The 15,104-nt window shown below is 50.2% G+C and overlaps 1 pseudogene; it reads right to left on the minus strand.

The window, feature by feature from the left end:
* LOC116821381 (dynein axonemal heavy chain 2-like) overlaps positions 1-15,104 on the minus strand; it is a 47,887-nt pseudogene that overhangs the window by 31,190 nt on the left and 1,593 nt on the right.

A 15,104-nucleotide genomic window follows, 5' to 3' on the forward strand; every position in this document is an offset into this window, starting at 1 on the left:
CCTGTGGCTTCGCAGCTGTCTATATGTCCTCCTGTACAGCTGCATGACAGCTACAACTCCTGGGCTACTTCCCATGGCCTCCTCCAACACCTTCTTTATCCTACCCACACACTCCTCCTGGTGTCTGATAACGCTTGTTCTCCTCAATCTTCCAGCAGTACACTCTCTCACTCTCAGCTCCTTGCTTCTTGCTCCCAGCTCCTACACATGCTCCTTCTCTGGTCTCCCTGCCTGACTGGAGTGAGCTCCTTTTTTAAACCAGGTGCCCTGATTAGCCTGCCTTGATTGGCTGCAGGTGTTCTAATTAAAGTAGCTATCTCTACTGCCTTCTAGAAAGGTCTTAATTGGTCCAGTGCCTTGATTAACCTGGAGCAACTGCCATTTGGTTACCAGGGTCCTAGAGATTTGTTTGCCTGGGGCGTAACATACCTGTTCTCAGTATTTACTGTAGCCATCTGCCTTGCCCATCACATATCTTCCCCCCACACACACCTCTGCTCAACACCATAGGTTGGCAACTGGGACACCAGGCAGTGTGCTCGTGAAAGACCATCAGCATTGCCGTGTGGCATCCAGCCGGTGCCGTATGCGGAACTGGAATGGTTGGAGGATAAGAACACCTGGTGACCCTTGCATTCTTTTCCTTATTTCTCTGATCCACTGAAGGGTGCTGGTCAATCACAAGAATAAATTGCCCGCCTAAGAGTAATAACGCAGCATCTCCATGGCTCATTGACAGCAAGGATTCATAGAGGATCGAGTGTGTTCTTCTCCAATCATTTGCGACAGAACGCCCCCACCCACCTCGAAGCATCAGTTGCAAAATAAATTCCTTGCAAAGTCCAGGCTATGAGGATGGGTCATTACAGAGAGCTATCCGAAGGTCTATGAATGCCCTCTCCGCTGCGTCGGTCCACTTCAACATGTTCTGGACCTCGGCCTTCACCAGTTCTCGTTAGAGGCTTGCCCTACTGGCGAAGTGGGGATAAACGTCGGTAGTAGCTACACACCCAGAACGCATGGACCTGCTTCTTTCGGGTCGGCCAGGCCTTTTGAATCGCCTCTAGTTATTAGTTTGGGGCTTCACTATACCTCTTCCTACAATAATCCCAGGTACTTAGCCCTGCTAGTCTATGGCGCATTTAGCGGATACGGTGAGGCCAGCCGCCTTAAGGTGCGTAGTATGGCTCAACTTCCTCCAAGTTGGTTCCCCAGTCTTGGTATGGATGACGACATATCTAGGTGCGGCTGCATAACTAATATGGGGCGCAGCAGCTTATCCATGAGCGCTGGAATGTAGCTGGGGCCCATGTAGCCCAAAGGAGGACTGTGTACTGGATAACCCATCCGGGGTGGAAACGCTGTTTTTCTTTAGCTTCTTTGTCAGGGGAATCTGCCAATACCCTTTTGTCAGATCCAGTGTAGTCAAGAATCGGGCACTACCCAGTCGGTCAAACAGTTCATCGACGCATGGTATGGGGTACGCATCGATTGGGATATTCATTCAGTCAACGAAAATCATTACAGAATCTCATGGTACCATCAGGTTTAGGCACTAGAACTATTGACTGCCACTGACTGTAGAATTCTTCAATAATGCCTAATTCTAACATTTTATTACTTCAGCCCTGATTCCTCTCTTTGGCTGCTGGGATTCGGTAGGTGTCCAGTGTTACCTTGGGCTGGGATCGTGCGGTATTGGTATAAGTCTCAGTCATCCGCCCGGTTTTGAGGGACATCTTGATTGCGGTTAATCATGTCGGCTGCCCTAACCTTTGTTGCATCAGTGGGTGATATCTCACTTGCTCCGTGTAAGTTATCCTCTGGAGAAGGGTCTCCTGGGTGACTAAGCATCCTCTCAATCATGCCAAGGTTTTAGAAGATTGAGTGTGGTAAATTGCTCCGGTACCTGTGGCTGCGTGCCGTACCTTATAGTTTACCTCTCCACGGCTTCAATCACTTCGTAGGGTCCCTGCACTGGGCCAAAGCTTCCTTCTGCTGTGGCACAGGTACCATTACTCGATCCCCTGGTGAACCGTCGAAGCTTTGCTTGGTGGTTTAATGGTTTGTTGGGTCTCTGTGCTTTCTCCAAGTGTTCCGCTACAATGGTGTAAATCGAGCTATCGATCCTCAGCTGTAGTACATGCTCGACTATGTTCCTTCCGGAATTTGGCTCCTCTTCCAGGTTTCTCTGGCTATATCCAATATGCCCCGGGGGGGCCATATAGTAATTCGAATGGAGAGAAACCTGTGGAGGCCTGTAGGACTTCCCGGATGGCAAACATGAGTAAGGAAATAGGATATCCCAGTCTTTCCCATCCAGCTCATCACTTTCCTGATCATGGCTTGAGGTCCTATTGAACCTTTCCACAAGGCTGTCTGTTTGTGGGTGTATACAGAGGTCGGGGGCTTGTACATGGACAAATACAGAGATCTTTCATCAACTTGGACACGAAGGGTGTCCCTTATCAGTCAGTATCTCCTTTGGTAGGCCAACCCGGGAAAAAATCTTAGTAGCTCTTGCTATTGTCTTGGAAGCTGTGTTGCGTAGGGGAATGGCTTCTGGTGTACCAGGTTGCATTTTTCTAGTACAACCAGAACATGTTGGTGGCCCCGAGCTGTCTTTCTCCAGGGGCCCAATCAGAATCCATGGCTATGCGGTCAAGGGTACCTCTATTATTGAAGAGGTATCAAAGGGCCCGCAAGTGTGGCGAGGGCTATGTAGCTGACACTCTGGACAGAGATGTCGATATCGCCTAACATCTTCATGTACTCTGCCAGAAGAACCTCGCATTAGACTGGGTTTTCTCTACCCCTAGGTGTTCCTCAGGTGACTTGGGCGAGGCTCTATGGCTTTTTGATGTTTTTGTGGCACCAGAAGTTGATGTATCTTTGCTCCTGCATTTGCACCACACGTACAGGAGATCTTTCTTCACTAAAGTAGGGTCCTGGACCCCGGACCTCCCCCTCACTGGTGTCCCATCTATCTCAGTCACCTCTTTCCTGACTTATCTTAATATGAGGTCCTCTGCCTGGTCCCTCCCGAAAGTCTCTCTCCAGGACTAACCTGCTGAGCTCCCAGGGCCAGCTTCTGTTTCTTCCAACGGCTCTATCACATCATGGCTGGGCCAGCTCCGGCTCACCTTCCGTGTTGGTAGTTCTCTGATGGCTGCTCGCGTCCCTGTCTACTAGTGCGGTCTTCTGGCCCTGGATCAGGATCCGGTCCCAAAGGCCTTCGCGGCCTTCTTTCCTTTTTGTCTTCCAGGCCTTTTTGGGGCTGAGAATAGATCCTGATAAACTCTGAAAACATTGGGGTTGACATTCCCCCAACAATGAGTCACTGCCAAACAGGCGTCTCATCCCTCCAGCTTCTCTGGGGGGAGTAAATTATCAAACCCTGGATAGTCCCTCCCAATGACTACAGGATATGGAGTTTAGGAACTACGCCCACTGTACCCTCAATGGGTTCCCCTGAACCTCTATCTCCACTGGATTGGGTAATGACTCACGGCCCATGCACGCATGTCACTGCTACGCGTTTGGCTTGTAGCAGCTGGCTACTTTTTACCAGCTTACCGATATAAGGTGATAGCACTCCGCGAGTCCACAAGTGCTGTAGTCTCTACTCCATTTATCTTCACGGGCCTGGTGTAGTTATGCAGGTAATGCGACCTGCAAGGTGGATAAGGAGCATGGGCTTGCCAATCCCCCAATTGCATTGCATAGCCCTTGGTGCTGGACACTGTGCTGCTACGTGCCCATCCCCACATGCATAAATCTTATTGTTTCTAATATTCCCGTATCATTGTGCTCTACACCATCATCTCATCCACGCACTGAGACTTGGAAGCTCTGCCTGCCTACATGACCCTGCGCGTGGAACTAGGAGCATTTCTGAGAATGCCACCATAGAGGTCCTGGATTTAAGTCTCTTCCCTAGCAGCCTAAATTTGGCCTCAGGACATCTCTCCTACCCTTTCCTATGTCACTGGTACCTACATGTACCACGACCACCGGCTCCTCCCCAGCACTACACATAAGTCTGTCTAGATGCCTCGAGAGATCCGCAACCTTCGCACCAGGAAGGCAAGTCACCATACGGTTCTCTCAGTCATCACAAACCCAGCTATCTACGTTTCTAACAATCAAATCTCCTGTTACTAACACCTGCCTTTTCCTAGCAACTGGACTTACCTCCCCCGGAGAGGTAACCTCAATGCGAGAGGCAACCCTAGCACCATCTGGAAGGAGGGTCCCAACTATGGGAAGGTTTCCCTCTGCTCCCGTTGATTGTTCTGCTTCCCTGGGCCTTTCATCCTCCTCAACAGCGCACGGGCTGTCTGACCGGAGGTGGGACAATTCTACAATGTCCCGGAAAGCCTCATCATCATACCTCTCTGCCACCCTTAGCTCCTTCAGTTCTGCTACCCTGGCTCCAAAGTCTGTACGTGGTCTCTGAGGGCCAGGAGCTCCTTGCACTGAATGCACACGTACGCCACCCACCCACAGGGCAGGTAGTCATACACGCTGCACTCAGTGCAATAAACTGGATAGCCCCCACTCTGCAGCTGAGCTTCTGCCTGCATTGTCTCCTAGTTAATGAAAGGGTTGTTTAACGCAAGAAGTTTTGAATATAGTTTGGTTTATAGGTTTTAAGGGGAATAAAGGGAAACAGATAACACCGGCAAGAGACCCCCCCACCCTTCCCACTCCCCTTCCAAACTCCCTTGTGAAACTCCCTGTAGCAGCCCCTAGTTGCAAAGCTCCCTGGTCACTTGTGCACTGCTTTATATACCCCTGGCCTGTGTGAATGCCCTGCCCACTGATTAAGATTCAGCCAATTACCAGAGGTTTCTAGCTTTCAGACCTTCCTTTTAAGCTCACAGCTTCCAACTACCAGCCACAGCACACAGTTCTTCAAATTCACTCTAATTTAAGGTTTCGCGTGCCGGTAATACATTTTAACATTTTTAGAAGGTCTCTTTCTATAAGTCTATATTATATAACTAAACTATTGTATGTAAAGTAAACAAAGTTTTCAAAATGTTTAAGAAGGCTGGGTGTGGGGGGGGCATTCAGGGGTCAGGGCTGAGGGGCGTGGGGAGGTGCAGGGCAGAAGGCTGGGTGTGGGGGGTTCAAGGGTCAGGGCAGAAGGATGGAGGGATGAGGGGTGTAGCGCAGAAGGTTGGGTGTGGGGAGGGTGCAAGGGTCAGGGCAGAGGGGTTGGTGAGGGGGGGAGTGTAGGGCAGAAGGCTGGGTGTGCGGGGTTCAGGGGTCAGGGCAGAGGGCTGGGGGGGTGTGGGAGGGTCAGGGCACAGGGCTGGGGTGCTCGGCTCGTGGTGGTGCCTTCTCTATGTCATTGGTACCTACATGTACCACGACCACCGGCTCCTCCCTAGCACTACACATAAGTCTGTCCAGATGCCTCAAGAGGCTCCCAGCCCCCTGCCCTGAGCAGCTCATGGCAGGGGGCTGGAAGGGATATGCCTTGTTCCACCCCCTTCCCCAAGGCTCCGTCCCTACCTCTCTCTGCATCCTCTACGGAGCTGTGTACACGCTGCTGTGCTTCCCCCTTCCCCTCACAAGGGCCATCAGCTGATTGGTGCAGGGAAAGAGTTTGGCACACATGCCATAGGTTGCCAACCCCTGGTCTAGTTATTACGTAGTCCCACCATGAGTACAGGGGACCGGACTAGATGACCTGTCCAGATCCCTTCCAGTCCTACGAGTTTATGGCTACGTCTACACTACCCGCCGTATTGGCGGGTTACAATCGATTGCTCGGGGATCGATATATCGCGTCTCATCTAGACGTGATATATCGATCCCCGAGCACGCTTATATCGATTCCAGAACTCCACTAACCCCAACGGAGTTGCGGAATCGACAGGGGTAGCCGCGGACATCGATCCCGCGCAGTGAGGACAAGTGAGTAATCCGATCTTAGATATTTGACTTCAGCTACGTTATTCACGTAGCTGAAGTTGCGTATCTAAGATCGATTTTCCCCCGTAGTCTAGACCAGCCCTATGATTCAACCATCACCCTTACTTTACAGCTGATTTGCATGCAACTATTTAATTGGCTGTATGAGACACATACTGGATTACTTGGCCCAACTGCCACACCCATGTGACAGCACGGGCTTTCAGCTACTCATTTGTCTTGTTCTAGCACCAAGGAGCCCTGGGCTCGTCCTAGGACCCTATTGTGCTTAGGTGCTGTACAACCATAGAATACAAAAGACAGACCCTGTCCCAAAGATCTTACAACGTAAAGTCAAAGGCCTGGTCTACACTAGGAAATTAAGTCAATATGACACTCAGAGGTGTGAAAAAGCCACACCTCTGAGCACCAGAATTAAATCGACCTAACCCCAGTGAAGACAGAATTCTCCCTTCAACCTAGCTACTACCTCTCCATGAGGAGAAGTGCCTACGTCAATTGGAGAACCCCTCCAATCAGTGTAGGTAGCGTCTTCACTGAAGCACAGCTGCAGAGTTTGAAGTGTAGACAAGCACACAGCTGACCTGGGGCTTCCTGCACCACAGCAGCCTGAGTCTGCAGAACAACGCGGGAGCCCTGAATGCATGCAGGTCAGCATGTCATGATGTGATGACGTTGCATGTGTTGCGAGGAAGAAGCATCTGCCACAGTTCTCCACACATCACCACCAGAATGGGGCACTTTAATGAAATCTACCTAGAGCAGCAGGGACGATCAGACACTCTGAAAACTCCAGCTGCTGCAGAAGGCTGTGTTCCCACCACCACCCAGGGCTGTCTATCTCCTGGGTGGGGCTCTCCACTGTCACACAGGGTTGTGTACCTCCCGCACAGCTCCCCACATCACGTTGGGCTGAACGCTATTATGCTTTCAGAGTGAGGAGTGTTTGATGCAAGGCACTGAGCTGTTAACGATCACTACACAGCTCCTGATACTTGTTTCAGGCACTGTACAAAACACTGAGCGCCAAACTGCTCTGTCACGGAAACAGATGGATTTGTCCTGGTGCGCCTGACAGCAGCTGTTGGCTCGAAGCAAATGAACATCAGTAATTGTCAGACTGAGATGCAGCCTCCTCTCACAACAATGCCAGGATGCCAATGCTGCAGTGAGATTATCATCCCGCAGGGCAATGCCAGGACATGTCCCTAATCCTGTCACTGCAATGGGGGAATCATGTGCCACTTCCATGTACCTCCAGGAGGCAGGGCCATCCCCACCTATAGGCAAAGTAGGCAGCTGTGTAGTGAACAATTTCCTGGTGCCCTCCGCAGCTGCGTACTGCTCCAGCCCCTGCGGCAGCTCTTCCCCAGGGCACCGCCCCTACTCCGCCCCAACTCCACCTCTTCCTGCCACTGCTCCACCCCAGCCCCACCCCTACTTCCCTGAAGACTGCAGCCAGGCCTGACCCTGCACCCACCGCATGGTAAGTGAAGCGACCTGGCCCTAGCCTGCTCCGCTCCCCTGGCTCCCAGCTGCTCTGCCAGCGAGTGCTGGGGGGCGGTTCCCCTCCCTGCTCCCAAGCCTGGGAGCCAGGGGAGCAGAGCAGGCTGGGGCCAGGTCACTCCACTTCCCGCAGGAAGTGGCCAACCACCCTCCCCCCCACCCCCCACAGTGGCCTGGGACCAGCCCCATCTCCTCCCGTGGACGCTTGGTGCAGGGCCCCACACAGCCCCCCTGTGAAGGCCTGGGACCAGCCCCCCCCACCCCCCACACTCTCCACCATGGAGGCCTGGGGCCCTACACAGCCCCACACACACACACGGAGGGGGTGGGGGCTGCATAGGGCACCAAAATAGCTAGGGACGGCCCTGCCAGGAGGTCGCTGCAGTGCTGAACAAAGGCATCCACTTGAGCAAAGATGCTAGGCTGGTCCAGAACCCAGCCTTTCTCAGAAAGCCTGTTAGAAGTGCTGAAGGAGAAATTGTTTGTCATGCCCAACAGCCGCTTCAGAGGCAGACACCGACATAGGGAGTAGATCAGTGGTCCCCAACCTTTTTGGCTGGTGGGCGCCAGCCGAAGGACCACTGCGGAGGTGGAGCACCCGCCGAAATGCCACCGAATTTCAGCGGTATTTCTGCAGCGATGCCTCTCGATGAGGTCGCCTGCCGTCAACAAGCGACGTCATCGAGAGGCGTCACCGCCAAAATTCGGGAGCGATGCCTCTCGATGACGTCACTTGTCGACAACGCAAGAGGTGTCCCCGTCAAAATGCCGCTGCGGCATTTTGGCGGGTGATCTCCCAGGGGCCAGGACGCAGGGGCATTAAGATGCACCCGCAGGCACCATGTTGGGGACGCCTGGGGAGGATTCTCCTAGATGGGCATGTTATCTCCATTGCTTCTCAGAGTCAGCAGCATGTTTATCATTCAGGGCCTTGCACAAAAGGCAGAGCAGCGCTCTGGGGACAGAAGGCAGTGCCCTGCTGGCACAAAGAATAGGAATGTCGCCAATAGTTTCCTAGCTCACAGACCTCAGGCTCTGGGGTCTGAGACATGAATCCCAGGGCAGGATTTTCCAAACGCATGTTATTTGAATTAAGAATCAGCCCCCAAAGGGCACATCAAGCCTGCAGAGCCTCTCTCTGCTCCCCCTCCCAAGAAACCCCCAGGAAGGACTGGAAGAGCTCACAGCCTTTGAGATGCCCCAGAATCTCTTCCCACTGACAAGGAGACAGGGCTGTAGGAAGACACAGGGAGATTATCCTATCCAGGAGCTCTGGGGAGATCACCAACCCTGACAGCAAAGCTCAAGTACATAATCCCCATTCAGCTGTATTTGTGTAGTTTCGGTGTTGCTTGGGCGTTAATGTCTTTGTCATATAAAATATTGATCCAGCTCTACAAATCTGAAGCAGACAAGTAACACTTAGACATAATTGTGAAGGACTAGGCGCACACTTAAACCTGACATCCCTAATCATAATGATAGATTCTGGTTTTTACAGCTCAGGAGAATCAGGGAAGGGAGGCTGGAGTCAGGCAGAAGGGACTGACTAGTTTAGGGGACTGAGGAATGGGACACAGGGCCTTTCCCATCCGGCTCATTGGTTCCACTCATTCCCACCTCCCAGCCACCAAGCGTCTTCCAGTTTGTCCCTAGTGGGCTGTATGTCTCTGGCCCACCTTTTGGCTGTCTGGGCAAGATACCAAGAACTGAACAGGCCAAACAGACTGAACTCCTTCCTCCTCCCCAGAGGGGTCTGACAGCAGGACTGAAACAAGGAGGGGAAAGATCATCTTGCCAATACCCAGGTCATCCTCATCCTGGGGATATCCAGAGGAGTAGCTAATCTGGGATCTTTCACAAGCTGCTGCATTCCATTTACATCCTCACGCTGGTTCTGCAGGGCACAGACATTGAGCTGTCCCACTACCCACCTGTTATGCATTTGAGCTGCATGCAGGTAACAATCCTTCCATGCAGTCATACATGAGATACAGTCATGGAGAGACTGTCTGCTGGACACCACCTAATCCTCAAAAATCTGGTCCAGGGAAATGTCTTGGCAACACATCTGGATAATTTTGTTGCTGATCTAAGGAGAAATGATTCAAGGGTCAGCACAGCTCTGCCTTGACCTCTTAAAGTAAACAGATTCTTCCTGGACAACAATTCTTAGCAATAAAAAAAGAGACTAGCTCTCCATGAAATTCAATGGCAACACACATCAGAACAATAGGAAGAAATTATGTTGGGCAGAGGATAATTAACCTGAGGAACTTGCTGCCACCAGATATAACTGAGGCAGAGAGCTTGGTTAAGTTCAAAGCCAGATGAGACTAAGAATAGTCCCTAGGTAGGCTATATCGCATCCTTGTTCTAACTAAGTAGACCACATTCTCCTCCCAGAGCTGGGAACAGAACCCAGGAGTCCTGGCTCCCAGCCCCCTGCTCTAACCACTAAACCCCACTCCCCTGCCACAGTCAGAGATAGAACCCAGTAGTCCTGGCTCCCAGCCTCTCCTTGCTCTAACCCAATAACCCTCCCCTCCCTCCCCCCACCTTTAGGAAGAGGACTGTGATTCTCTCTCTGGTATTATAGTATGGGGAGTTGACCCATATGATGCGACAAGGCTGATGAGGTGGGGAAGCTTGTCAGGGATGTCTTTGGGACGCAATGTGGACAGCTCCTGGAATGGCTCTTTCAGGATGGAATTGGAGGTTTGACTGTGCTTGCTCAAACCCATCCTGCAAAGCAATCACCAGGGGAGAGAAAAAACTCAGATCCTGAAGTGAAAATCCGAGGGGTCATCTCATCTGTGTTTCTAGCAGGTAGTCTAATCCTGAGGAACAAGGTGACTCAGAGTCTATTAGGCTCTGAGTGAAAGCAGGACGCTATGCCTGCAGGGCTCCAAGGCCCAAGTTAAACTCTCAAGGCCTTTTCAGTTCCTGCATCAAAGTAAAACTGCATTCACTCACCAGGGTTTGAGAGGCATCGGCAGAGTTGTATGTGAGCAGACCCCTGGACTGGAACAGTAGCAATGCATGTACAGATTGTGTTTACTGTAGGGATCCCCTCCCTTTCATGAGCCCTGGAAGCCAACATTTGGCACAAGTTTTTACAACAGGGTGGCCAAAGGGGGGTGACACAGCTCTGATCTACTCCTCCCAGGGCTCCCCACTCAGCCTTGCCCTCTCTCAACCCCTACCTGTACCTGTCTGGCAAGATTCTGGAAGGGTGCCACATAGGAGGACTTGGAGAGCACCAGGATAGACTTGATGTGCATCACTCCCTGCCTGCAGAACTGTTTGCTGATCTCAGACAGGTCAGTGCAGCAATTCCTCCAGAATTCAATCTCCTCCAGCGGCCCCATGCTCTCCCCCGCCTCCTTCGCTCTCAACACTTCCTTGATCTTGCAAGCACAGTGGATCAGGGAAGCTGAAACAAAAAGTCAGACTAGGCCAAAGGAATTAGGGGTTTAGACATCGCTGATTTTAATGGGTACCAAATACTTTTCAGGCTCTAGGCTTTAGTGTCCAGTTATGTCTGACAGGGTATGAGAATCAGTCAAGGTTACTGGTTGAGGATTTTCCTATCTCAGTTTCTCCTCCCTGGCATAATAGGTACATTCCACTGCAGAGCACATGGTGCTGAATAATGGACCCTGGTGGAATATGATTAGAGCAAAGGAATGAGGAGTCTGGACTCTGGGGTTCTGTTTGCAGCTCTGGGTATCTCGGGACATACCTATATGCAAATAGGGCCCACCGTGTCCAGACAAGAAGTTCTGTTCACTTCACAGCACCACTTGCATGAGGAACAATAGTGCAATTTAGCCACTGATGAGCCAAGCCCTAGCACAGTTTTCGCTTTATTACTTATAATCAAGAAATATTGCATAAATCATAGAATATCAGGGTTGGAAGAGACCTCAGGAGGTCATCTAGTCCAATCCCCTGCTCAAAGCTAAATCATCCCAGCCAGGGCTTTGTCAAGCAGGCCTTAAATACCTTTATGGATGGAGATTCCACCATCTCCCTAGGTAACCCATTCCAGTGCTTCACCACCCTCCTAGTGAAATAGTTTCCTAATATCCAAGCTAGACCTCCCCCACGGCAATTAATTCAATCTACAGCTTTCTACTTGTCCTGAGTGATCCATTCAATTGAATTGGCGAATACAGGAACAGAAGACTCAAACCAAGAACCTCTAGCCCAGTATCTTGTCTCTGACAGTGGCCAATATCAGATGCTACAGAGGAAGGTGCAAAAGTCCCTCTAAATAGTCAATTATGGAATAATCTCCCACAGAGAAAGTTTCTGTGTCCTGAAGCATGAGACTGTATAGCTCTTATGCATTTTTACACTATTTAATGCAACTGTAGATGTTCTTATTAGGCACAGAAATGCCAAATCCTTTTTAAATTCAGCAAAACTTAAGGACCAAATGAAATACTGTGGCAGTGAGTTCCACAGCTGAATTACACATTGTGTACATACAGTGCCCAATAGGTTACTGCTTAGTTTCACTGCATGTTTCTTCCCTCAGCATAGGTACCGTCTGCACTACAGCATCATTGCTGCGCTGTTTCTGTGATGCTATAGATAATGTAGACAAGCCCTAATACAGAGACAGGTAAAGCACTACATCCAATGTACTTGAGGAAAGTCACAGCCACTCTAGATTTATCATCAAAACATACATACATATATATTAAATGAGCCTGGCTGGTATTATGGTGCCTGCTGGTTGCTTGGGATAAGGGTGGAGGTACACAGGCTGTGGGAGGGAGGGAGGAAGATGAGGGCAAGAAGAGGAGCTGATGAGAGCCACACAGATGGGGAGCTGAATCACTTAACTGCTTTTTTCTTGCTTTTTACGGTTTGTATTGGTGGGATACACAGTCAAGCAGCCAGTGCTGAAAGATAACGTTTTTTGTGTGGGATAGTGGGTGTACAAGCTCATCATTATAATTAACTGGAAGTTATTAATTATTATTAATTATTTCAATTAGAGTAGTGCCTACAGGCTTTTAAAAGTTGCTTTGGAATTTCTCTCAATTTGAATTCACAGCTAAAAAAACAGCAGGCTAGACCCTTGCAGTGATGTAGCAATCTGCTCACTCAATCAGACCCACTTGAGGTTCTGCATTTCTAGAGCATGAGCCCTGGTCACAAAATCAGGGAAGTGAGAGATGGAAAGCTCTATTAGGCCAGGTGCTATCTTGTCCTGGTCCAGTATAGAGCACCCCAAAACCTGGGCATTTAAGGTCTCATCTTGGAGACACCCCCACCCCCACAAGGTGTAGGCAAACCTTCCTGTAATCATCTACGTATCAGGTCTGAAATCTCTAGGTACTCAGATCCTAGGAAGGTTGTTTGCTCCCGCCACATTTCTGAACCCAGGCAAGGTCTTGTTTGCTTCGCAGGAGTATGAATGATCCTGCGGGCTGCTTTTTGTAAGAGTCAGGACTTGCTCCGGTACCATCAGCTAAAATGTCCTTTTCCCCTCCTTTCTGCTATGCTCTACTTCAGAAGTGGCTGCATTTCATTGGTGAAATTAAATCCAAAGGGAAGCAAGATCCAAACCTAGACATCATCACTCCCAATGCTAATTAACAACTTTCAGTTGCATAACTACCCCACCCAGAGCAGAAAAAAGCCAAGACTAGAGCAAAACTTAAAACACTACTGGAGAGATTCAAAACAATGAGTTAGTCTGCTACAGGACTATCACCCTGGCAGATACTTCACTACAGTAAAACATGCAAAGCTGAGACTGATTCTCAACAAATACAGAATCAGTGATCATAAACTAGACGTGGAAACCAGGAGACAGGGTTCCAAGCTAGAGAGACATAACAGTGCAGCCAACGTGACAGAGGAGGAGAGATTGAGACAGAGAGACTTCCTACTGCAGTGTCTGAACTAAGAGGGAGTACCAGAAATTTCTTCAAACTATCGAGAATTACAAAAGACTTTTCATCCCAAAGCTAGAGCAGCATTCCACTAACACAGGACTGAACTGCAGCAGCAAATGGACACAGGATGAAACCCTAACCCGCTGTGATGCCCCCTCCTGTGTAGATGGTATCTGCTTTGGAGACAGACTTTTGATAGCCATTCCCTTTTACACTTTGGCAATATGCTGTATATAGCTTGTCATGCCAATAAAGCCCTGAATTGAAAAACGCAGTTTGGTGATCTACCTTCTGCCCAGCATCTGCCCTCCCCTCCTCTCCCTCCTCCGCTGCCATCCAATGGGCAGCTCATTGCTGAGTGATGGTAATGCCACATGACCAGCAGCTCCCCACTTCTCTCCCCCTCACTTCTGCTTTAGAAACAGCACAATTTATTAGTGGACAATGAAGGGACTGAGCCACCATATGCAATGGGGAGGTCTTGGAGGAGGAGCAGTCATGGATTCTATAATGAACTGCTGAGTGTACCACTGCACCCACTGGATGGACTCGAACAATTCAGACATGCTTCTTAGCCTCTACATTGCTAGGAGCTGAGGGAGAGTCTCCTCTCACCCAAGTGCTAGGGGCCTGACCTTCTGGAACAGGAGGAACTACGGGTACATCTTCACTGCAATTGGGACAGCACACATAGGCATACCAAGCTAGCTTGGACTGAACTAACTTACTACAAATTGCAGTGTAACTGCCGCAGCATGGGGCTAGCTCCCTGCAAATGTATTGTCCCTAGGGGCCAAGGTGTGATTGTCCAGCTAGTCCATGCTGCTGCAACTACACTGCTATGCTTAGCAAGCCAACTCAATTAAAGATAGCTTAGATATGCCAACACATGCCTCCTGACTGCTGTGTACACATATCCTGAGTTCTAGATCTCCCTCTGCAGTGCGGCTCTGAGCCACCACCGTGCACAGCACAGGACCTCCTGGCTGTCACTAGCCACCACATGTTCAAATCCAGGTGCCTCTAATACTCACAGCCCCATTTTAGAAATTCAGAACCCCATCTTCAGAGGTGCTGAGCATCCCCAGCTCCTTACAGCGAGAACGGGAGTTGTGGTGCTCTGCAGATCTGAAAATCAAGCCCAGGGTGCCCCAATATAAGAACCCAAAAACCAGAGTGGCCACCTCTAATTGGAATTGGTACCGTGAATGGCTAGATAGACAAGGTGGGTTAAGCAATACTGGACCAACTTCTGTTGGTGGGAGTGACCTGAGACAGACATGGGTACAACAACTCTGCATACAACAATGGCCAAAGAGAGAGACAGCCATGGGGAGTCAGCCGCCAACAACTGCCCTGATGACTCAGGGCATGTCAAGGGGAACCAGCAGGCAGCCAGGCCATGCCTGGATGCTGGTATTACAGACCTAATCTTTGTTCCTTTTCATCTTGTCTTCTGTTTCATGCTCCCTTGTCCCTAATCAAACCCTCTGCACTTGCTGAATAAAATCCTCCCGCAGCTTCATCTCCCAGGGAGCACGCCCGTGGCTGTGCTTCCCAATTCAGCCAGCGATCAGCTGCCTGACAGGGGATGTCATTTCACTGTAGTGTATGTTACAGCTATCCCCCTATTCCATTTTGTTTTTTACAGCTGTCCCCATATTCCATTTTGTTTTTGTTCTCCTCCTGTGGCCGCCCCTCCCTGGCTGTTAAGTTGTTTACCAGGGCCACTGC

The sequence above is a fragment of the Chelonoidis abingdonii genome, chromosome 2 (assembly GCF_003597395.2).
Source record: "Chelonoidis abingdonii isolate Lonesome George chromosome 2, CheloAbing_2.0, whole genome shotgun sequence".
Classification (NCBI taxonomy): domain Eukaryota; kingdom Metazoa; phylum Chordata; order Testudines; family Testudinidae; genus Chelonoidis; species Chelonoidis abingdonii.